We start from the raw sequence: 22,543 nt of genomic DNA, 5'->3' as shown, positions 1-22,543 counted from the left end.
ACTCTCAGTAATAATGGCCTTCTGTCACAAATGACTCTCAGTAGTAATGAACCTCAGTAACAAATGATTCTCAGTAATAATGGTTCCCAGTAACTAATGACTCTCAGTAATAATGGTCCTCAGTAACTATTGATTCTCAGTAATAATGGCCCTCAGTAACTTATGACTGCCAGTAATAATGGTTCTCAGGAACAAATGACTCAGTAATAATGGCCCTCAGCCTCTAATGACTCTCAGTAATAATGAGCCTCAGTAACAAATAACTCAGTAATAATGGACCTCTTTAACTAATGACTCTCAGTAATAATGGTCCTCAGTAACTAATTACTCTCAGTAATAATGGCCCTCAATAACTGTTGATTCTCACTAATAATGGTCCTCAGTAACTAATGACTCTCAGTAATATTGATTCTCAGTAACAAATGACTCTGTAATAATGGCCCACAGCCTCTAATGACTCTCAGTAATAATGGCCTTCAGTCACAAATGACTCTCAGTAGTAATGAACCTCAGTAACAAATGATTCTCAGTAATAATGGTTCCCAGTAACTAATGACTCTCAGTAATAATGGTCCTCAGTAACTAATGACTCTCAGTAATAATGACCCTCAGTAACTATTGATTCTCAGTAATAATGGCCCTCAATAACTATTGATTCTCAGTAATAATGGTCCTCAGTAACTAATCAATTTCAGTAATAATGGCCCTCAATAACTGTTGATTCTCACTAATAATGGCCCTCAGTAACTAATGACTCTCAGTAATATTGATTCTCAGTAACAAATGACTCAGTAATATGGCCCACAGCCTCTAATGACTCTCAGTAATAATGGCCTTCAGTCACAAATGACTCTCAGTTTTAATGAACCTCAGTAACAAATGATTCTCAGTAACAATGGTTCCCAGTAACTAATGACTCTCAGTAATAATGGTCCTCAGTAACTAATGACTCTCAGTAATAATGGTCCTCAGTAACTATTGATTCTCAGTAATAATGGTCCTCAGTAACTTATGACTGTCAGTAATAATGGTTCTCAGGAACAAATGACTCAGTAATAATTGCCCTCAGCCTCTAATGCCTCTCAGTAATAATGGGCCTCAGTAACAAGTGACTCTCAGTAATAATGGCCCTCTGTAACTAATGCCTCTCAGTAATAATGGTCCTCATAACTAATGACTCTCAGTAATAATGGCCCTCAGTAGTTAATGACTTTCAGTAATAATGATCCTCAGTAATAATGGTCCTCAGCAACTAATGACTCTCAATAATAATGGCCTTCAGTCACAAATGGCTCGTAGTAGTAATGCACCTCAGTAACAAATGATTCTCAGTCATAATGGTTCCCAGTAACTAATGACTCTCAGTAATAATGGCCCTCAATAACTATTAATTGACAGTAATAATGGTCCTCAGTAACTAATGACGCTCAGTAATAATGGTCCTCAGTAACTATTGTTTCTCAGTAATAATGGTACTCAATAACTAATGACTCCATGTAATAATGGCCCTCAGTAACTTAGGACTGTCAGGAATAATGGTTCTCAGTAACAAATGACTCAGTAATAATGGCCCTCAGCCTCTAATGACTCTCAGTAATAATAAGCCTCAGTAACAAGTGACTCAGTAATAATGGCACTCTGTACCTAATGACTCTCAGAAATAATGGTCCTCAGTAACTAATGACTCTCAGTAATAATGGCCCTCAGTAACTTATGGTTCTCAGTAACAAATGACTCAGTAATAATGGCACTCAGTAACTCTTGACTCTCAGTAATAATGGCACTCAGTAACTCTTGACTCTCAGTAATAATGGCCCTCAATAACGATTGATTTTCAGTAATAATGGCCCTCCATAACTAATGACTGCCAGTAATAACGGTACTCAGTAACACATGACTCAGTAATAATGGCCCTCAGTAACTAATTGCTGTCAGTAATAATGGTACTCAGTAACAAATGACCCTCAGTACTAATGGTCTTCGGTAACTATTGATTCTCAGTAATAATGGTCCTCAGTAACTAATGACTCTCAGTAATATTGATTCTCAGTAACAAATGACTCAGTAATAATGGCCCTCAGCCTCTAATGACTCTCAGTAATAATGGCCTTCTGTCACAAATGACTCTCAGTAGTAATGAACCTCAGTAACAAATGATTCTCAGTAATAATGGTTCCCAGTAACTATTGATTCTCAGTAATAATGGCCCTCAGTAACTTATGACTGTCAGTAATAATGGTTCTCAGGAACAAATGACTCAGTAATAATGGCCCTCAGCCTCTAATGACTCTCAGTAATAATGAGCCTCAGTAACTAATTACTCTCAGTAATAATGGCCCTCAATAACTGTTGATTCTCACTAATAATGGTCCTCAGTAACTAATGACTCTCAGTAATATTGATTCTCAGTAACAAATGACTCAGTAATAATGGCCCACAGCCTCTAATGACTCTCAGTAATAATGGCCTTCAGTCACAAATGACTCTCAGTAGTAATGAACCTCAGTAAAAAATGATTCTCAGTAATAATGGTTCCCAGTCACTAATGACTCTCAGTAATAATGGTCCTCAGTAACTAATGACTCTCAGTAATAATGGCCCTCAGTAACTATTGATTCTCAGTAATAATGGCCCTCAATAACTATTGATTCTCAGTAATAATGGTCCTCAGTAACTAATCAATTTCAGTAATAATGGCCCTCAATAACTGTTGATTTTCACTAATAATGGCCCTCAGTAACTAATGACTCTCAGTAATATTGATTCTCAGTAACAAATGACTCAGTAATAATGGCCCACAGCCTCTAATGACTCTCAGTAATAATGGCCTTCAGTCACAAATGACTCTCAGTTGTAATGAACCTCAGTAACAGATGATTCTCAGTAACAATGGTTCCCAGTAACTAATGACTCTCAGTAATAATGGTCCTCAGTAACTATTGATTCTCAGTAATAATGACCCTCAGTAACTTATGACTGTCAGTAATAATGGTTCTCAGGAACAAATGACTCAGTAATAATTGCCCTCAGCCTCTAATGACTCTCAGTAATAATGAGCCTCAGTAACAAGTGACTCTCAGTAATAATGGCCCTCTGTAACTAATGCCTCTCAGTAATAATGGTCCTCAGTAACTAATGACTCTCAGAAATAATGGTCCTCAGTAACTAATGACTCTCAGTAATAATGGCCCTCAGTAACTTATGGTTCTCAGTAACAAATGACTCAGTAATAATGGCACTCAGTAACTCTTGACTCTCAGTAATAATGGCACTCAGTAACTCTTGACTCTCAGTAATAATGGCCCTCAATAACGATTGATTTTCAGTAATAATGGCCCTCCATAACTAATGACTGCCAGTAATAACGGTACTCAGTAACACATGACTCAGTAATAATGGCCCTCAGTAACTAATTGCTGTCAGTAATAATGGTACTCAGTAACAAATGACCCTCAGTACTAATGGTCTTCGGTAACTATTGATTCTCAGTAATAATGGTCCTCAGTAACTAATGACTCTCAGTAATATTGATTCTCAGTAACAAATGACTCAGTAATAATGGCCCACAGCCTCTAATGACTCTCAGTAATAATGGCCTTCTGTCACAAATGACTCTCAGTAGTAATGAACCTCAGTAACAAATGATTCTCAGTAATAATGGTTCCCAGTAACTAATGACTCTCAGTAATAATGGTCCTCAGTAACTATTGATTCTCAGTAATAATGGCCCTCAGTAACTTATGACTGCCAGTAATAATGGTTCTCAGGAACAAATGACTCAGTAATAATGGCCCTCAGCCTCTAATGACTCTCAGTAATAATGAGCCTCAGTAACAAATAACTCAGTAATAATGGACCTCTTTAACTAATGACTCTCAGTAATAATGGTCCTCAGTAACTAATTACTCTCAGTAATAATGGCCCTCAATAACTGTTGATTCTCACTAATAATGGTCCTCAGTAACTAATGACTCTCAGTAATATTGATTCTCAGTAACAAATGACTCTGTAATAATGGCCCACAGCCTCTAATGACTCTCAGTAATAATGGCCTTCAGTCACAAATGACTCTCAGTAGTAATGAACCTCAGTAACAAATGATTCTCAGTAATAATGGTTCCCAGTAACTAATGACTCTCAGTAATAATGGTCCTCAGTAACTAATGACTCTCAGTAATAATGACCCTCAGTAACTATTGATTCTCAGTAATAATGGCCCTCAATAACTATTGATTCTCAGTAATAATGGTCCTCAGTAACTAATCAATTTCAGTAATAATGGCCCTCAATAACTGTTGATTCTCACTAATAATGGCCCTCAGTAACTAATGACTCTCAGTAATATTGATTCTCAGTAACAAATGACTCAGTAATAATGGCCCACAGCCTCTAATGACTCTCAGTAATAATGGCCTTCAGTCACAAATGACTCTCAGTTTTAATGAACCTCAGTAACAAATGATTCTCAGTAACAATGGTTCCCAGTAACTAATGACTCTCAGTAATAATGGTCCTCAGTAACTAATGACTCTCAGTAATAATGGTCCTCAGTAACTATTGATTCTCAGTAATAATGGTCCTCAGTAACTTATGACTGTCAGTAATAATGGTTCTCAGGAACAAATGACTCAGTAATAATTGCCCTCAGCCTCTAATGCCTCTCAGTAATAATGAGCCTCAGTAACAAGTGACTCTCAGTAATAATGGCCCTCTGTAACTAATGCCTCTCAGTAATAATGGTCCTCAGTAACTAATGACTCTCAGTAATAATGGCCCTCAGTGACAAATAACTCTCAGTTATAATGGTCGTCATTAACTAATGACTCCCATTAATTATGGTACTCAATAACTAATGACTCTCAGTTATAATGGTCCTCAGTAACGAATGACTCTCAGTAATAATGGCCCTCAATAACTAATGACTCTCAGTAATAATGGTCCTCAATAACTAAAAACTCTCAATAATAATTGTCCTCAGTAACTAATGACTCTCAGTAATAATGGCACTCAGTAACTCTTAACTCTCAATAATAATGGCCCTCAATAACGATTGATTCTCAGTAATAATGGCCTCCATGACTATTGACTGTCAGTAATAATGGTTCTGAGTAACACGTGACTCAGTAATAATGGCCCTCAGTAACTAATTGCTGTCAGTAATAATGGTACTCAGTAACAAATGACCCTCAGTACTCATGGTCTTCGGTAACTAATGACTCTCAGTAATAATGGCCCTCAATATGTATTGATTCTCAGTAATAATGGTCCTCAGTAACTAATGACTCTCAGTAATAATGGTCCTCAGTAACTTATGGTTCTCAGTAACAAATGACTCAGTAATAATGGCACTCAGTAACTCTTGACTCTCAGTAATAATGGCCCTCAATAACGATTGATTCTCAGTAATAATGGCCCTCCATAACTAATGACTGCCAGTAATAACGGTACTCAGTAACACATGACTCAGTAATAATGGCCCTCAGTAACTAATTGCTGTCAGTAATAATGGTACTCAGTAACAAATGACCCTCAGTACTAATGGTCCTCGGTAACAAATGACTCTCAGTAATAATGGCCCTCAATAACTATTGATTCTCAGTAAAAATGGTCATCAGTAACTTATCAATTTCAGTAATAATGGCCCTCAATAACTGTTGATTCTCACTAATAATGGTCCTCAGTAACTAATGACTCTCAGTAATATTGATTCTCAGTAACAAATGACTCAGTAATAATGGTCCTCAGTAACTAATGACTCTCAGTAATAATGGCCCTCAATAACTATTGATTCTCAGTAATAATGGTTCTCAGTAACTAATCAATTTCAGTAATAATGGCCCTCAATAAATGTTAATTCTCACTAATAATGGTCCTCAGTAACTAAAGACTCTCAGTAATAATGGCCCTCAGTAACTATTGATTCTCAGTAATAATGGCCTTCAGTAACTTATGACTGTCAGTAATAATGGTTCTCAGTAACAAATGACTCAGTTAATAATGGCCCTCAGCCTCTAATGACTCTCAGTAATATTGGCCTTCAGTCACAAAGGACTCTCAGTAGTAATGAACCTCAGTAACAAATGATTCTCAGTAATAATGGTTCGCAGTAACAAATGATTCTCAGTAATAATGGTTCACAGTAACTAATGACTCTTAGTAATAATGGCCCTCAGTAACTATTAATTGTCAGTAACAATGGTCCTCAGTAACTAATGACTCTAAGTAATAATGGTCCTCAGTAACTAATGACTCTCAGTAATAATGGCCCTCAGTAACTAATGACTGTCTGTAATAATAGTACTCAGTAACAAATGACACAGTAATAATGCCCCTCAGTAACTAATGGTCCTCAGTAACTAATGACTCTCAGTAATAATGGTCCTCAGTAACAAATGACTCAGTAATAATGGCCCTCAGCCTCTAATGACTCTCAGTAATAATGAGCCTCAGTAACAAGTGACTCTCAGTAATAATGACCTTCTGTAAGTTATGACTCTCAGTAATAATGATCCTCAGTAACTAATGACTGTCTGTAATAATAGTACTCAGTAACAAATGACACAGTAATAATGCCCCTCAGTAACTAATGGTCCTCGGTAACTAATGACTCTCAGTAATAATGGTCCTCAGTAACCAATGACTCTCAGTAATAATCGCCCTCAGTAACTAATGACTGTCTGTAATAATAGTACTCAGTAACAAATGACACAGTAATAATTCCCCTCAGTAACTAATGGTCCTCAGTAACTAATGACTCTCAGTAATAATGGTCCTCAGTAATTAATGACTCTCAGTAATAATGACCCTCAGTAATAATGGTGCTCAGCAGCTAATGACTCTCAATAATAATGGCCCTCAGTAACAAATGACTCTCAGTAATAATGACCCTCAGTAGCTAATGACTCTCAGTATTAATGGCCCTCAGTAACTAATGACTCTCAATAATAATGGCCCTCAGTAACTAATGACTGTCAGTAATAATGGTCCTCAGTAGCTAATGACTTTCAGTAATAATGGTCCTCAGTAATAATGGCCCTCAGTAGCTAATGTCTTTCAGTAATAATGGTACTCAGTATCAAATGACTCAGTAATAATGGACCTCAGTAACTAATTACTGTCAGTAATAATGGTACTCAGTAACAAATGACCCTCAGTACTAATGGTCCTCACTAACTAATGACTCTGAGTAATAATGGCCCTCAGTAACTAATGACTCTCAGTATTAATGGTACTCCGTATCAAATGACTCAGTAATAATGGACCTCAGTAAATAATGACTCTCAGTAATAATGTCCCTCAGTAACTAATGACTCTCAGTATTAATGGCCCTCAGTAACTAATGACTCTCAGTAATAATGGCACTCAGTAACTAATGACTCTGAGTTATAATGGTCGTCAGTAACTAATGACTCTCAGTAATAATCGTCCTTAGTAGCTAATTACTCTCAGTAACAATGGCCCTCAGTAACTCATGGTTCTCAGTTACAAATGACACAGTAATAATGGCCCTCAGCCTCTAATGACTCTCGGTAATAATGAGCCTCAGTAACAAGTGACTCTCAGTAATAATGGTACTCAGTAACGAATGACTGTCAGTAATAATTGTACTCAGGAACAAATGACTCAGTAATAATGGCCCTCTTTAACTAATGTCTCTCAGTAATAATGGCCCTCAGGAACGTATGGTTCTCAGTAACAAATGACTCAGTAGCATATGAAGAGATGGACATAGAGAGGTAAAGAGAGACAGAGGGTGAGAGAGGGAGGAGAGAAACAGCTGAAGAGATGGACAGAGAGGGGGAAAGAGAGATAGAGGGCAAGAGAGGGAGGAGGGAAACAGATGAAGAGATGGATAGAGAGGGAGAAAGAGAGACAGACGGCAAGAGAGGGAGGATAGAAACAGATGAAGAGATCGGCAGAGAGGGGGAAAGAGAGACAGAGGGTGAGAGAGGGAGGAGAGAAACAGATGAAGAGATGGACAGCAAGGGGGTAAGAGAGACAGAATGCAAGAGAGGGAGGAGAGGAGCAGATGAAGAGATGGATCGAGAGGGGGAAAGAGAGATAGAGGGCAAGAGAGGGAGGAGAGAAACAGATGAAATGATGGATAGAGAGGGGGAAAGAAAGACAGAGTGTGAGAGAGGGAGGAGAGAAACAGATGAAGAAATGGACAGCGATGGGGAAAGAGAGACAGTTGGCAAGCGAGGGAGGAGAGGAACAGATGAAGGGATGGAAAGAGAGGGAGAAAGAGAGACAGAGTGTGAGAGAGGGAGGAGAGAAACAGATGATGAGATTGACAGAGAGGGGGAAACAGAGACAGAGAGAAAGAGAGGGAGGAGAGAAACAGATGAAGAGATGGACATAGACGGGAAAGTGACAGAGGGCAAGAGAGAGAGCAGAGAAACAGATGAAGGGATGGAATGAGAGCGGGAAAGAGAGAAAGAGTGTGAGACAGTGAGGAGAGAAACAGATGAAGAGCTGGATCGAGAGGGGGAAAGAGAGACAGAGGGCAAGAGAGGGAGGAGAGAAACATATGAAGAGATGGACAGAGAGGGGAAAAGAGAGACAGAGAGCAAGAGAGGGAGGATAAAACAGATGAAGAGATGGACAGAGAGGGGGAAAGAGAGACAGAAGGCAAGATAGGGAGGAGAGAAACAGTTGAAGATATGGACAGAGAGGGGGAAAGAGAGATGGAAGGCAAGATAGGGAGGTGAGAAACAGATGAAGAGATGGACAGAGAGGGGGAAAGAGAGATAGAGGGCAAGAGAGGGAGGAGCGAAACAAGATGAAGAGATGGACAGAGAAGGGCAAAGAGAGATAGAGGGCAAGAGAGGGAGGAGGGAAACAGATGAAGAGATGGATAGAGAGGGAGAAAGAGAGACAGACGGCAAGAGAGGGAGGATAGAAACAGATGAAGAGGTGGACAGAGAGGGGGAAAGAGAGACAGAGTACAAGTGAGGGAGGAGATAAACAGATGAAGAGATCGGCAGAGAGGGGGAAAGAGAGACAGAGGGTGAGAGAGGGAGGAGAGAAACAGATGAAGAGTTGGACAGCAACGGGGTAAGAGAGACAGAGTGCAAGAGAGGGAGGAGAGGAGCAGATGAAGAGATGGATCGAGAGGGGGAAAGAGAGACAGCGGGTGAGAGAGGGAGGAGAGAAACAGATGAAGAGATGGACAGAGAGGGCGAAAGAGAGACAGAGGGCAAGAGAGGGAGTAGAGAAACAGATGAAGAAATGGACAGAGAGGGGGAAAGAGAGTCAGAGGGCTAAAGAGGGAGGAGAGAAACATTAGAAGAAATGGACAGAGAGGGGGAAAGAGTGTCAGAGGGCAAGAGAGGGAGGAGAGAAACAGAAGAAGAAATGGACGGAGAGGGAGAAAGAGAGACAGAGGGCTAAAGAGGGAGGAGAGAAACATTAGAAGAAATGGACAGAGAGGGGGAAAGAGTGTCAGAGGGCAAGAGAGGGAGGAGAGAAACAGATGAAGTGATGGATAGAGAGGGGGAAAGAAAGACAGAGTGTGAGAGAGGGAGGAGAGAAACAGATGAAGAAATGGACAGCGATGGGGAAAGAGAGACAGTTGGCAAGCGAGGGAGGAGAGGAACAGATGAAGATATGGACTGAGAGGGGGAAAGAGAGACAGATGGCAATTGAGGGAGGTGAGAAACAGTTGAAGAGATCGGCAGAGAGGGTGAAAGAGAGACAGAGGGTGAGAGAGGGAGGAGAGAAACAGCTGAAGAGATGGACAGAGAGGGGGAAAGAGAGATAGAGGGCAATAGAGGGAGGAGTGAAACTGATGAAGAGATGGACAGAGAGAGGTAAAGAGAGACAGAGGGTGAGAGAGGGAGGAGAGAAACAGCTGAAGAGATGGACAGAGAGGGGGAAAGAGAGATTGAGAGCAAGAGAGGGAGGAGGGAAACAGATGAAGAGATGGATAGAGAGGGAGAAAGAGAGACAGACGGCAAGAGAGGGAGGATAGAAACAGATGAAGAGGTGGACAGAGAGGGGGAAAGAGAGACAGAGTACAAGTGAGGGAGGAGATAAACAGATGAAGAGATCGGCAGAGAGGGGGAAAGAGAGACAGAAGGTGAGAGAGGGAGGAGAGAAACAGATGAAGAGATGGACAGCAAGGGGGTAAGAGAGACAGAGTGCAAGAGAGGGAGGAGAGGAGCAGATGAAGAGATGGATCGAGAGGGGGAAAGAGAGATAGAGGGCAAGAGAGGGAGGAGAGAAACAGATGAAATGATGGATAGAGAGGGGGAAAGAAAGACAGAGTGTGAGAGAGGGAGGAGAGAAACAGATGAAGAAATGGACAGCGATGGGGAAAGAGAGACAGTTGGCAAGCGAGGGAGGAGAGGAACAGATGAAGGGATGGATCGAGAGGGGGAAAGAGAGATAGAGGGCAAGAGAGGGAGGAGAGGAACAGATGAAGGGATGGAAAGAGAGGGAGAAAGAGAGACAGAGTGCAAGAGAGGGAGGAGAGGAGCAGATGAAGAGATGGATCGAGAGGGGGAAAGAGAGATAGAGGGCAAGAGAGGGAGGAGAGAAACAGATGAAGGGATGGAAAAAGAGGGAGAAAGAGAGACAGAGTGTGAGAGAGGGAGGAGAGAAACAGATGATGAGATTGACAGAGAGGGGGAAACAGAGACAGAGAGAAAGAGAGGGAGGAGAGAAACAGATGAAGAGATGGACATAGACGGGAAAGTGACAGAGGGCAAGAGAGAGAGCAGAGAAACAGATGAAGGGATGGAATGAGAGCGGGAAAGAGAGAAAGAGGGTGAGAGAGTGAGGAGAGAAACAGATGAAGAGCTGGATCGAGAGGGGGAAAGAGAGACAGAGGGCAAGAGAGGGAGGAGAGAAACAGATGATGAGATGGACAGCGATGGGGAAAGAGAGACAGGGTGAGAGAGGGAGGAGAGATATAGTTGAAGAGATGGACAGAGAGGGGGAATGAGGTACAGAAAAAAAGAGAGGGAGGAGACAAACAGATGAAGAGATGGACAGAGAGGGGGAAAGAGAGACAGAAGGCAAGATAGGGAGGAGAGAAACAGTTGAAGATATGGACAGAGAGGGGGAAAGAGAGATGGAAGGCAAGATAGGGAGGTGAGAAACAGATGAAGAGATGGACAGAGAGGGGGAAAGAGAGATAGAGGGCAAGAGAGGGAGGAGCGAAACAAGATGAAGAGATGGACAGAGAAGGGCAAAGAGAGATAGAGGGCAAGAGAGGGAGGAGGGAAACAGATGAAGAGATGGATAGAGAGGGAGAAAGAGAGACAGACGGCAAGAGAGGGAGGATAGAAACAGATGAAGAGGTGGACAGAGAGGGGGAAAGAGAGACAGAGTACAAGTGAGGGAGGAGATAAACAGATGAAGAGATCGGCAGAGAGGGGGAAAGAGAGACAGAGTGCAAGAGAGGGAGGAGAGAAACAGATGAAGAGTTGGACAGCAAGGGGGTAAGAGAGACAGAGTGCAAGAGAGGGAGGAGAGGAGCAGATGAAGAGATGGATCGAGAGGGGGAAAGAGAGACAGAGGGTGAGAGAGGGAGGAGAGAAACAGATGAAGAGATGGACAGAGAGGGCGAAAGAGAGACAGAGGGCAAGAGAGGGAGGAGAGAAACAGATGAAGAAATGGACAGCGATGGGGAAAGAGAGACAGTTGGCAAGCGAGGGAGGAGAGGAACAGATGAAGATATGGACAGAGAGGGGGAAAGAGAGACAGATGGCAATTGAGGGAGGTGAGAAACAGTTGAAGAGATCGGCAGAGAGGGTGAAAGAGAGACAGAGGGCAATAGAGGGAGGAGTGAAACTGATGAAGAGATGGACAGAGAGGGGGAAAGAGAGATCGAGGGCAAGAGAGGGAGGAAAGAAGCATATGAAGAGATGGACATAGAGAGGTAAAGAGAGACAGAGGGTGAGAGAGGGAGGAGAGAAACAGCTGAAGAGATGGACAGAGAGGGGGAAAGAGAGATAGAGGGCAATAGAGGGAGGAGGGAAACAGATGAAGAGATGGACGGCAAGAGAGGGAGGATAGAAACAGATGAAGAGGTGGACAGAGAGGGGGAAAGAGAGACAGAGTACAAGTGAGGGAGGAGATAAACAGATGAAGAGATCGGCAGAGAGGGGGAAAGAGAGACAGAGGGTGAGAGAGGGAGGAGAGGAGCAGATGAAGAGATGGATCGAGAGGGGGAAAGAGAGATAGAGGGCAAGAGAGAGAGGAGAGAAACAGATGAAGTGATGGATAGAGAGGGGGAAAGAAAGACAGAGTGTGAGAGAGGGAGGAGAGAAACAGATGAAGAAATGGACAGCGATGGGGAAAGAGAGACAGTTGGCAAGCGAGGGAGGAGAGGAACAGATGAAGGGATGGAAAGAGAGGGAGAAAGAGAGACAGAGAGAAAGAGAGGGAGGAGAGAAATAGATGAAGAGATGGACAGAGAGGGGGAAAGAGATACAGAGAGGAATAGAGAGAGGAGAGAATCAGATGAGGAGATGGAAAGAGAGGGGGAAAGAGAGACAGAGGGTTAGAGAGTGAGGAGAGAAACATATGAAGAGATGGACAGAGAGGGGAAAAGAGAGACAGAGAGCAAGAGAGGGAGGATAAAACAGATGAAGAGATGGACAGAGAGGGGGAAAGAGAGACAGAAGGCAAGATAGGGAGGAGAGAAACAGTTGAAGATATGGACAGAGAGGGGGAAAGAGAGACGGAAGGCAAGATAGGGAGGAGAGAAACAGTTGAAGATATGGACAGAGAGGGTGCAAGAGAGACAGTGGGCAAGAGAAGGAGGTGAGAAACAGATGAAGAGATCGACCGAGAGGGTGAAAGAGAGACAGTTGGCAAGCGAGGGAGGAGAGGAACAGATGAAGGGATGGAAAGAGAGGGAGAAAGAGAGACAGAGTGTGAGAGAGGGAGGAGAGAAACAGATGATGAGATTGACAGAGAGGGGGAAAGAGAGACAGAGGGCAAGAGAGAGAGGAGAGAAACAGATGAAGAGATGGACATAGACGGGAAAGTGACAGAGGGCAAGAGAGAGAGGAGAGAAACAGATGAAGGGATGGAATGAGAGCGGGAAAGAGAGAAAGAGGGTGAGCGAGTGAGGAGAGAACCGATGAAGAGCTGGATAGAGAGGGGGAAAGAGAGACAGAGGGCAACAGAGGGAGCAGAGAAACAGACGAATAGATGGTCAGATAGGGAGAAACAGAGGCAGAGAGAAAGAGAGGGAGGAGAGAAATAGATGAAGACATGGACAGAGAGGGGGAAAGAGATACAGAGAGGAATAGAGAGAGGAGAGAATCAGATGAGGGGATGTAAAGAGAGGGGGAAAGAGAGACAGATATCAAGAGAGGGAGGAGAGAAACAGATGAAGAGATGGACAGAGAGGGGGAAAGAGAGACAGAGGGTGAGAGAGGGAGGAGAGGAACAGATGAAGAGATGGACAGAGAGGGGTTAAGAGAGACAGAGTGCAAGAGAAGGAGGAGGGAAACAGATGAATAGATGGATAGAGAAGGGGAAAGAGAGACAGAGGGCAAGAGAGGGAGGAGAGAAACAGATGACGAGATGGACAGAGAGAGGGTAAGAGAGACAGTGGGCAAGAGAGGGTGCTGAGAAACAGATGAAGGAATGAACAGAGCGGGGGAAAGAGAGACAGAGGGTGTGAGAGGGAGGAGAGAAACAGATGAAGAAATGGACAGCGATGGGTAACGAGAGACAGTTGGCAAGAGATGGAGGAGAGAATCTGATGAAGAGCTGGACAGAGATGGGGAAAGAGAGAAAGAGGGCAAGACAGGGAGGAGAGAAACAGATGAAGAGATGGACAGAGAGGGAGAAAGAGACACAGAGGGCAAGAGAGGGACGAGAGAAACAGATGAAGGGATGGAGAGAGAAGGGGAAAGAGAGACAGAGTGCAAGAGAGGGAGGAGAGAAACTAATGAAGATTTGGACAGAGAGGGGGAAAGAGTGACAGAGGGCAAGAGAGGGAGGATAAAACAGATGAAGAGATGGACAGAGAGGGGGAAAGAGTGACAGAGGGCAAGAGAGGGAGGAGAGAAATAGATGAAGAGATGGACAGAGAGGGGGAAAGAGATACAGATATCAAGAGAGGGAGGAGAGAAACAGATGAAGAGATGGACTGAGAGCGGGAAAGAGAGACAGTGGGCAAGAGAGGGAGGAGAGAAACTAATGAAGAGTTGGACAGAGAGGGGGAAAGAGTGACAGAGGGCAAGAGAGGGAGGAGAGAAACAGATGAAGAGATGGACAGAGAGGGGTAATAGAGACAGAGAGCATGAGAGGGAGGAGTGAAAAGATGAAGACATGGACAGAGAGGGGGAAACAGAGACAGAGGGTGACAGAGGGAGGAGAGAAACAGATGAAGAGATGGACAGAGAGGGGGAATGAGATACAGAAAGAAAGAGAGGGAGGAGACAAACAGATGAAAAGATGGACAGAGAGGGGGAAAGAGAGACAGACCGCAAGAGAGGGAGGTTAAAACTGATGAAGAGATGGACAGAGAGGGGGAAAGAGAGACAGTGGGCAAGAGAGGGAGGAGAGAAACTGATGAAGAGATGGACAGAGAGGGGGAAAGAGAGACAGTGGGCAAGAGAGGGAGGAGAGAAACTGATGAAGAGATGGACAGAGAGGGAGAAAGAGACACAGAGGGCAAGAGAGGGACGAGAGAAACAGATGAAGGGATGGAGAGAGAAGGGGAAAGAGAGACAGAGTGCAAGAGAGGGAGGAGAGAAACTAATGAAGAATTGGACAGAGAGGGGGAAAGAGTGACAGAGGGCAAGAGAGGGAGGAGAGAAACAGATGAAGAGATGGTCAGAGAGGGGGAAAGAGAGACAGAGGGTGAGAGAGGGAGGAGAGAAATAGTTGAAGAGATGGACAGAGAGGGGGAATGAGTTACAGAAAGAAAGAGAGGGTAGAGACAAACTGATGAAGAGATGGACAGAGAGGGGGAAAGAGAGACAGAGGGCAAGAGAGGGAGGAGAGAAACAGATGAAGAGATGGACAGAGAGGGGGAAAGAGAGACAGAGGGCAAGAGAGGGAGGAGAGAAACAGATGAAGATATGGACAGAGAGGGGGAAAGCGAGACAGACCGCAAGAGAGGGAGGATAAAACAGATGAAGAGATGGACATCGAGGGGTAAAGAGAGACAGAGGGTGTGAGAGGGAGGAGAGAAACAGATGAAGAGATGGACAGAGAGGGGGAAAGAGAGATAGAAGGCAAGAGAGGGTGGAGCGAAACAAGATGAAGAGATGGACAGAGAATGGGAAAGAGAGATAGAGGGCAAGAGAGGGAGGAGGGAAACAGATGAAGAGATGGACAGAGAGGGAGAAAGAGAGACGGACCGCAAGAGAGGGAGGATAGAAACAGATGCAGAGATGGACAGAGAGGGGAAAGAGAGATAGAGTACAAGAGAGGGAGGAGAGAAACAGATGAAGAGATCGACCGAGAGGGGGAAAGAGAGACAGAGGGTAAGATGGGGAGGAGCGAAACTGATGGATAGATGGACAGAGAGGGGGAAAGAGAGACAGCGAGCAAGAGAGGGTGGAGAGAAACTGATGAAGAGATGGATAGAGAGGGGGAAAGAGAGACAGATGGTGAGAGAGGGAGGAGAGAAACAGATGAAGTGATGTACAGAGAGGGGGTAAGAGAGACAGAGAGCAAGAGAGGGGGTAGTGAACACATGAAGACATGGACAGAGAGGGGGAAACAGAGACAGAGGGTGACAGAGGGAGGAGTGAAACAGATGAAGAGATGGTCAGAGAGGGGGAAAGAGAGACAGAGGGTGAGAGAGGGAGGAGAGAAATAGTTGAAGAGATGGACAGAGAGGGGGAATGAGATACAGAAAGAAAGAGAGGGAGGAGACAAACAGATGAAGAGATGGACATAGAGGGGGAAAGAGAGACAGACTGCAAGAGAGGGAGGTTAAAACTGATGAAGAGATGGACAGAGAGGGGGAAAGAGAGACAGTGGGCAAGAGAGGGAGGAGAGAAACTGATGAAGAGATGGACAGAGAGGGAGAAAGAGACACAGAGGTCAAGAGAGGGAGGAGAGAAACAGATGAAGAGATGGACAGAGAGGGGGAAAGAGAGACAGTGGGCAATAGAGGGAGGAGAGAAACTGATGGAGGGATGGAGAGAGAAGGGGAAAGAGAGACAGAGTGCAAGAGAAGGAGGAGAGAAATAGATGAAGAGATGGATAGAGAGGGGGAAAGAGAGACAGAGGGCAAGAGAGGGAGGAGAGAAACAGATGAAGAGATCGACAGAGAGGGGGAAAGAGAGATAGAGGTTTAGAGGTGGAGGAGAGAAACTGATGATGAGATGGACAGAGAGGGGGAAAGAGAGATAGAGGGCAAGAGAGGGAGGAGAGATACAGATAAAGAGATCGATAGAGAGGGGGAAAGAGAGACACAGGGTAAGAGGGGGAGGAGAGAAACAGATGAAGAGATGGACAGAGAGGGGGAAAGAGAGACAGAGGGCAAGAGAGGGAGGAGAGAAACAAATAAAGAGATCGACAGAGAGGGGGAAAGAGAGACAGAAGGTAAGAGGGGGAGGAGAGAAACAGATGAAGAGATGGACAGAGAGGTGGAAAGAGAGACAGAGGGCAAGAGAGGGAGTAGAGAAACAGATGAAATGGACAGAGAGGGGGAAAGAGAGTCAGAGGGCTAAAGAGGGAGGAGAGAAACATTAGAAGAAATGGACAGAGAGGGGGAAAGAGTGTCAGAGGGCAAGAGAGGGAGGAGAGAAACAGAAGAAGAAATGGACGGAGAGGGAGAAAGAGAGACAGAGAGCAAGAGAGGGATAGATCCAAAAATAAATTGATTGAGAGATGTCGAAGGAGTGAAGGAAAGATGGATATAAAGTTGGCGTCAGTGAGAGAGGTAGCATGAAATAGGTCGAGATGAAGTGGTGTAAATGCCCCTCGATCAATCAATTCTGCTGTGATGATCACGCACTGTCCCAGACGATGCTGATCGTCTCTTGACACAGCCTTTTACTCCTCAGTATAATATGCTCAATCTGTTTTCCATACTTCCACTGACAGTTTCAGAACTCAGCGATGGGGCGGATGGTTTTGCCTGGCTGAGTGTGAGGCCCTCTGCTCCCAAACAAGCTGATGCCTGTGAGTGCTGTCTGGTTGAACTCAGTTGCCCTGGGTCAGAAAGGAGGGACATCAGCCAGGGTTCCCACTCACTCTGACTGCCCCGAGATTCTGGATGTGAAGTGGCTGGATTTCAGAGTGGGATACAGTACAGGTACATTGTTTCAGATGGGGGTGGGGAGCTGTGGGGCTCTGTGTGAGCCATGGAAAGGTGGATGGGTATTACGGTCTTGACAAGGTGGATGTGGAAAGGATGGTTCCTCTTGTGGGTGAGTCCAGAACTAGGTGTCACTGATTTAAAATTAGGGGTCACCCTTTTAGGACAGAGACGAGGTGAATTTTTTTCTCTCTGAGGGTTGTGCGACTTTGGAACTCTCTGCCTCAGAAGGCGGTGGAGTCGGGGTCATTGAATATTTTTAAGGTGGAGGTAGATAGATTCTTGTTAGGCAAGGGAATCACAGATTATCGGGGTAGATGGGAGTGTGGAATTCGAGACAGAAACAGATCAGCCATGATCTTAGTAAATGGTAGAGCAGACTCGATGGGCTGAATGGCCTACTTCTGCTCCGAATTCGTATGTTTGTATGTTATCTATCCGTTACCATCTCTTTCACTCTTTGTTCCCTGCGATCCTAGTTTCCCTGCCTAACTAGGTTTTATGTGGTTCTATTATAAGGAAAGTCAATTGTTATTGAGGGTCATTAGAGTAACACAACAATATAAGAATATAAGAAATAGGACCTGGAGTGGACCATTCGGCCCCTCCAGCCTGCTCCACCATTCAATAACATTATGGCTGATCCTCTACCTCATTCCACTTTCCTGCACTATCCCCACATCCCTTAATTCTCTGAGAGACCAAACATCTACCAATCTCAGTCTTGAATATACTCAATGACTGAGTGTTTACAGCCCTTTGGGATGGAGAATTCCAAACGTTCACAATCCTCTGAGTGAAGGAATTTCTCCACATCTCAGTCGGAAATGGCCGACCCCTTATCCTGTGACAAAAGCTTCCAGTTCGAGACTCTCCAGCTCGGGAAAAACAGCCTCCCAGCATCTACCCTGTCAAACGCATCAAAATTGAAAATGTTTCAATGAGATCACCTCTCATTCTTGTAAACTCCAGAGAATATAGGCACATTCTACTCAATCTCTTCTGACAGGGCTTCCCTTTCAGTGTCAGCTGTAACTAGTTGGCAGCACTCCTGCCTCTGAGTCATAAAGTTTCAGGTTCAAATCTCACTCGACAGCTAAAGCACCAAAATCAATGCTGATGCCTGCAGTGCAGTACTGAGGGAGTGCAGCGCTGTCAGAGGTGTTGACCTTCGGAGGAGACATTAAACTGAAGACCCTTCTGCTTGAGCAGATGGGTGTAAACGATACCCCGGCACAATTTCAAAGCAGTCAGTGAGATGCGGGCGGCACAGTGGCGCAGTGGTTAGCACCGCAGCCTCACATCTCCAGTGACCTGGGTTCAGTTCTGGGTACTGCCAAAGACTTGCAAGTTGATAGGTAAATTGGCCATTATAAATTGCCCCCAGTGTAGGTAGGTGGTAGGGAATATGGGATTAATGTAGGATTAGTATAAATGGGTGGTTGTTGGTCAGCACAGACTAGATGGGCCGAAGGGCCTGTTTCAATTGCTGTATCTATAAATAAAATAAATAAGCACTTCATGCAGGAAAATCAAAAGCAGCACAAAAACTTTTGGACTTTCATAAAATTAGTATGACAAGAAAGAAAATGTTTTAACTCAGTAAGATAAGCATCCCCTGTGCTCTGGATTAATTTTTATCCCTCAGCCAACATCACAAAAACAGATTATCGGGATATTATCACATTTTTTGTTTGTGGGAGCTTGCTGTGCACAAATTGGCTCCTGCATTTCCCAGATTGCAACAACAACTACGCTTCAAAAGTACTTCATTGGCTGGAAAGCACTTTGAGACATCCAGTGGTTGTGAAAGGCGTGAAAGAAATGAAAGTCTTTCTTCCACCTTTCACCACAGGAATCAAACAAATGAACCTTCACTGCATCCCCTCAAAGGCAAGTATTTCCTTTACTATGTAGAGCGACCAAAACTGGATACAGTACTCACCAAGGTAAAGAGTAATGGAGGACCAATAGTCACTAAGGGACAGTTACCTTCCCTCCACCTCCCAGCCAGAGTCACTGAACAATGGCTCGTTTACATCCTCCCTGACCCAGGGCCACTGAGTTCAAGCAACAACACTCCAACAGAACCAGCAAGAAGTTCAACAGGGGCTGAGGGCATCACATTCCATCAACTGTGACCATCTGCCCTGACTCTCACTGGGATACAGTTCCACACACGCTGACTCTCACTGGGGTACAGTTCCACACACACTGACTCTCACTGGGATACAGTTCCACACACGCTGACTCTCACTGGGGTACAGTTCCGCAGACACTGACTCTCACTGGGGTACAGTTCCATATACACTGACTCTCACTGGGGTACATTTCCACAGATACTGACACTCGCTGGGGTACAGTTCCATATACACTGACTCTCACTGGGGTACAGTTCCGCAGACACTGACTCTCACTGGGGTACATTTCCACACACACTGACTCTCACTGGGGTACAGTTCCACACACACTGACTCTCACTGGGGTACATTTCCACACACACTGACTCTCACTGGGGTACAGTTCCATATACACTGACTCTCACTGGGGTACATTTCCACAGATACTGACACTCGCTGGGGTACAGTTCCATATACACTGACTCTCACTGGGTTACAGTTCCGCAGACACTGACTCTCACTGGGGTACATTTCCACACACACTGACACTCGCTGGGGTACAGTTCCATATACACTGACTCTCACTGGGGTACATTTCCACAGATACTGACACTCGCTGGGGTACAGTTCCATATACACTGACTCTCACTGGGGTACAGTTCCACACACACTGACTCTCACTGGGGTACATTTCCACACACACTGACACTCGCTGGGGTACAGTTCCATACACACTGACTCTCACTGGGGTACATTTCCACAGATACTGACACTCGCTGGGGTACAGTTCCACATACACTGACTCTCACTGGGGTACAGTTCCGCAGACACTGACTCTCACTTGGGTACAGTTCCATGTACACTGACTCTCACTGGGGTACATTTCCACATCCACTGACGCTCAGTTGGGTACATTTCCACACACACTGACTCTCACTGGGGTACAGTTCCGCAGACACTGACTCTCACTGGGGTACATTTCCACAGATACTGACACTCGCTGGGGTACAGTTCCATATACACTGACTCTCACTGGGGTACAGTTCCACACACACTGACTCTCACTGGGGGACAGTTCCACACACACTGACTCTCACTGGGGGAAAGAGTGACAGAGGGCAAGAGAGGGAGGAGAGAAACAGATGAAGAGATGGACAGAGAGGGGTAATAGAGACAGAGAGCATGAGAGGGAGGAGTGAACAGATGAAGACATGGACAGAGAGGGGGAAACAGAGACAGAGGGTGACAGAGGGAGGAGAGAAACAGATGAAGAGATGGTCAGAGAGGGGGAAAGAGAGACAGAGGGTGAGAGAGGGAGGAGAGAAATAGTTGAAGAGATGGACAGAGAGGGGGAATGAGATACAGAAAGAAAGAGAGGGAGGAGACAAACAGATGAAGAGATGGACAGAGAGGGGGAAAGAGAGACAGACCACAAGATAGGGAGGTTAAAACTGATGAAGAGATGGACAGAGAGGGGGAAAGAGAGACAGAGGGCAAGAGAGGGAGGAGAGAAACAGATGAAGAGATGGACAGAGAGGGGGAAAGAGAGACAGTGGGCAAGAGAGGGAGGAGAGAAACTGATGAAGAGATGGACAGAGAGGGAGAAAGAGACACAGAGGGCAAGAGAGGGACGAGAGAAACAGATGAAGGGATGGAGAGAGAAGGGGAAAGAGAGACAGAATCCAAGAAAGGGAGGAGAGAAACTAATGAAGAATTGGACAGAGAGGGGGAAAGAGTGACAGAGGGCAAGAGAGGGAGGAGAGAAATAGATGAAGAGATGGATAGAGAGGGGGAAGGAGAGACAGAGGGCAAGAGAGGGAGGAGAGAAACAGATGAAGAGATGGACAGAGAGGGGTAATAGAGACAGAGAGCATGAGAGAGAGGAGTGAACAGATGAAGACATGGACAGAGAGGGGGAAACAGAGACAGAGGGTGACAGAGGGAGGAGAGAAACAGATGAAGAGATGGTCAGAGAGGGGGAAAGAGAGACAGAGGGTGAGAGAGGGAGGAGAGAAATAGTTGTAGAGATGGACAGAGAGGGGTAAAGAGAGACAGAGGGCAAGAGAGGGAGGAGAGAAACAGATGAAGATATGGACAGAGAGGGGGAAAGAGAGACAGACCGCAAGAGAGGGAGGATAAAACAGCTGAAGAGATGGACATCGAGGGGTAAAGAGAGACAGAGGGTGTGAGAGGGCGGAGAGAAACAGATGAAGAGATGGACAGAGAGGGGGAAAGAGAGATAGAAGGCAAGAGAGGGTGGAGCAAAACAAGATGAAGAGATGGACAGAGAATGGGAAAGAGAGATAGAGGGCAAGAGAGGGAGGAGGGAAACAGATGAAGAGATGGACAGAGAGGGAGAAAGAGAGACAGACCGCAAGAGAGGGAGGATAGAAACAGATGAAGAGATGGACAGAGAGGGGGAAAGAGAGACAGAGTACAAGAGAGGGTGGAGAGAAACAGATGAAGAGATCGACCGAGAGGGGGAAAGAGAGACAGAGGGTAAGATGGGGAGGAGCGAAACTGATGGATAGATGGACAGAGAGGGGGAAAGAGTGACAGCGAGCAAGAGAGGGTGGAGAGAAACTGATGAAGAGATGTATAGAGAGGGGGAAAGAGAGACAGATGGTGAGAGAGGGAGGAGAGAAACAGATGAAGTGATGTACAGAGAGGGGGTAAGAGAGACAGAGAGCAAGAGAGGGGGTAGTGAACACATGAAGACATGGACAGAGAGGGGGAAAGAGAGACAGAGGGTGAGAGAGGGAGGAGAGAAATAGTTGAAGAGATGGACAGAGAGGGGGAATGAGATACAGAAAGAAAGAGAGGGAGGAGACAAACAGATGAAGAGATGGACAGAGAGGGGGAAAGAGAGACAGACCGCAAGAGAGGGAGGTTAAAACTGATGAAGAGATGGACAGAGAGGGGGAAAGAGAGACAGTGGGCAAGAGAGGGAGGAGAGAAACTGATGATGAGATGGACAGAGAGGGAGAAAGAGACACAGAGGGCAAGAGAGGGACGAGAGAAACAGATGAAGGGATGGAGAGAGAAGGGGAAAGAGAGACAGAGGGCAAGAGAGGGAGGAGAGAAACAGATGAAGAGATCGACAGAGAGGGGGAAAGAGAGACAGAGGTTTAGAGGTGGAGGAGAGAAACTGATGATGAGATGGACAGAGAGGGGG

General features: G+C 45.1%; 1 protein-coding gene across 8 annotated transcripts in view; it reads left to right on the top strand.

Moving 5' to 3' along the window:
• Nucleotides 1–22,543, top strand: part of tns1b (tensin 1b) — a 939,527-nt gene that overhangs the window by 261,229 nt on the left and 655,755 nt on the right. The gene's annotated exons all lie outside the window — the stretch shown is intronic.

The sequence above is a fragment of the Heterodontus francisci genome, chromosome 7, assembly GCF_036365525.1.
Source record: "Heterodontus francisci isolate sHetFra1 chromosome 7, sHetFra1.hap1, whole genome shotgun sequence".
Classification (NCBI taxonomy): domain Eukaryota; kingdom Metazoa; phylum Chordata; class Chondrichthyes; order Heterodontiformes; family Heterodontidae; genus Heterodontus; species Heterodontus francisci.
Note: the sequence above shows the minus strand (reverse complement) of the source record. Positions and strands in the feature narration are given on the sequence as shown.